This window comes from Balaenoptera musculus, chromosome 7 (assembly GCF_009873245.2).
Source record: "Balaenoptera musculus isolate JJ_BM4_2016_0621 chromosome 7, mBalMus1.pri.v3, whole genome shotgun sequence".
Taxonomy (NCBI): domain Eukaryota; kingdom Metazoa; phylum Chordata; class Mammalia; order Artiodactyla; family Balaenopteridae; genus Balaenoptera; species Balaenoptera musculus.
In genome coordinates this window covers 59499741-59502799 of record NC_045791.1, presented here as the reverse complement: position 1 = coordinate 59502799, position 3059 = coordinate 59499741, and the positions used below count along the sequence as shown (strand labels likewise).

Below are 3059 nucleotides of genomic sequence, written 5' to 3'. Positions count from 1 at the left end.
TCCCCTCCCTTCCCCTCCCCTTCCTTTCTTCCTTCCTTCTTAACTCTGAATGTCATATAAGGATGTAAGTGCCAAAAGGCAAGTATCTTGACAATACTGCAAAGTCTAAAAACGTCCAAACACAGTGAGTAGATAAGCAGCTTTGGAGGATAGACACTTGACCTTATGTCTGTAATATATATGGTCCATCTTCCCTGCTCTTGAGCTCTCTATATTGCACCACGTCAAGATGACACAAGCTTCAAGATTTTATTCATTCATTCCGTCTAATTCCCAAAAGAATTAAAGTGGTTTGATTTTGGTTCTAACAAACATAACAATACATTAACATGCTTCATATTAGGTCAAGTGAATCTAAAAGCATATATACAGGCCCTGAGGCGCAGGCAGGCCGGTCTGGCTCCCCTCCCCGGCTCTGACGGGCGGGCCGGTGGGCTGCCCTGAGGAGGCGGGGAGGGGAGGACTGGGCTGGCCGGCAGTCAGACTATGATGCCGAACTTCTGCACGGTCCCCAACTGCAAGCGGAAGAGCACACAGTTGGACCTGACCTTTTTCAGGTTGCCGCGGGATCCAGCCAGATGCCAGAAGTGCGTGGAGAATTGTAGGGGAGCCGACTTAGAAGATAAAACACCCGATCAACTAAATAAACATGATCGATTGTGTGCCAAACACTTTGAGACTTCTGTGATCTGTAGAACTAGTCCTTATAGGACAGTTCTTCGAGATAATGCAATACCAACAATATTTGGTCTTATCAGCCATTTGAATAATCCACACAGTAGACACAGAAAATGAATAAAAGAATTGAGTGAAGATGAAATGAGGACCTTGAAACAGATAAAAATTGATGAAACTTCTGAACAGGACCCAAAACATAAGGAAATAAACAGCAGCAATGCTCAGAACCCCAGTGCAGAAGAAAGGAGTGAACAGCAGGAGGAAGACATTTTACCTTTAACCCTTGAAGAGAAGGAAAACAAAGAATACTTAAAATCTTTATTTGAAATTTTGATTCTTATGGGAAAACAGACCATAACTCTGGATGGACATGAAGCCGATGAAATCCCAGAAGGTCTCTTTACTCCTGATAACTTTCAAGCCCTGCTGGAGTGCCGGATCCATTCTGGTGAAGAGGTTCTGAGAAAGCGTTTTGAGACAACGGCAGTGAACACATTGTTCTGTTCAAAAACACAGCAGAAACAGATGCTAGAGATCTGTGAGAGCTGCATTCGGGAAGAAACCCTCAGGGAAGTGAGAGACTCTCACTTCTTTTCCATCGTCACTGGCGATGTGGTGGACATAGCAGGGGAAGAGCACCTACCTGTGCTGGTGAGGTTTGTTGACGCAGCTCACAACCTGAGAGAGGAATTTGTGGGCTTCCTGCCTTATGAAGCTGATGCAGAAATTTCGGCTGTGAAATCTCACACTACGATAACTGAGAAGTGAGGATTAAACATGGAGTACTGTCGTGGCCAGGCTTACATTGTGTCCAGTGGATTTTCTTCCAAAATGAAAGTTGTTGCTTCTAGACTTTTAGAGAAATATCCCCAAGCTATCTACACACTCTGCTCTTCCTGTGCCTTAAATATGGGGTTGGCAAAGTCAGTGCCTGTTATGGGAGTATGTGTCCCATTAGGAACAGCTGAGGAAGTTTGTTCTTTTTTCCATCGATCAGCACAACTGCTTTTAGAGCTTGACAATGTAATTTCTGTCCTCTTTCAGAACAATGAAGAAAGGGGCAAAGAACTGAAGGAAATTCGCCATTCTCAGTGGCCAGGCAGGCATGATGCTTTTGAGATCTTAGTGGACCTCCTACAAGCACTTGTTTTACGTTTAGATGGTATAATAGTGACACAAATGTTAGATGGAATAACTGCATGGCTGGCCGAGCATTTGTACTCTGTAGTGTGGTAACAGATTTTGATTTCATCGTTACCATTGTTCTTTAAAATGTCCTATCTTTTACAAGAGCCTTTGGGAAAAAACTTCAGGGACAGACCTGAAGGTCATCAGACCTCTGATGTCTTCTTTGCAGCCAGTAGTTTCACGGCAGTGCTGCATTCACAAAATGAAGTGATGGAAAATATCGAAGTTTATCATGAATTTTGGTTTGAGAAAGCCACAAATTTGGCAGCCAAACTTGATATTCTGATGAAACTCCCAGGGAAATTTCACAGAGCTCAGCACAGTAACCTGGAATCTCAGCTAACCTCTGAGAGTTACTGTAAAGAAACTCTAAGTGTTCCAACAGTGGAGCACATTATTCAGGACCTGAAAGATATACTCTCAGAACAGCACCTCAGAGCTCTTAAATGCTTATCTCTGGTACCCTCTGTCATGGGACAGCTTAAATTCAATACATCAGAGGAGCATCATGCTGACATGTACAGAAGTGACTTACCTAATCCTGACACGCTCTCTGCTGAGCTGCATTGTTGGAGAATCAAGTGGAAACACAGATGGAAAGATGTAGAACTTCCATCCACTATTTATGAAGCCCTTCATCTGCCAGACATCAAGTTTTTTTCCTAATGTTTATGCATTATTGAAGGTTCTATGTATTCTTCCTGTGATGAAGGTTGAGAATAAATGCTATGAAAATGGGCAAAAGCATCTCAAAGCATACCTGAGGAACACTTTGACAGACCAAAGGTCAAGTAACTTGGCTTTGCTTAATATAAATTTTGATATAAAACATGATTTGGATTTAATGGTGGATAAGTGTACAAGTACAAGTAAGTACACAAGCGTACAAGTAAGTCAGAGCTTCCTACAGATAATTCAGAAACCAATGAACATACCTAAGAGACTTTTTTTTTAACATCTTTATTGGAGTATAATTGCTTTACAATGGTATGTTAGTTTCTGCTTTATAACAAAGTGAATCAGCTATACATATACATATATCCCCATATCTCCTCCCTCTTGCTTCTCCCTCCTACCCTCCCTATCCCACCCCTCTAGGTGGTCGCAAAGCACCGAGCTGATCTTCCTGTGCTATGTGGCTGCTTCCCACAGCTATCTATTTTACATTTGGTAGTGTATATATGTCCATGAAA

The 3059-nt window shown here is 42.3% G+C and overlaps 1 pseudogene; it reads left to right on the top strand.

Annotated features, from left to right (window-relative positions):
- Positions 1–489: 489 nt before the first annotated feature.
- LOC118898397 lies at positions 490–2805 on the top strand (annotated as a pseudogene).
- Positions 2806–3059: the final 254 nt, after the last annotated feature.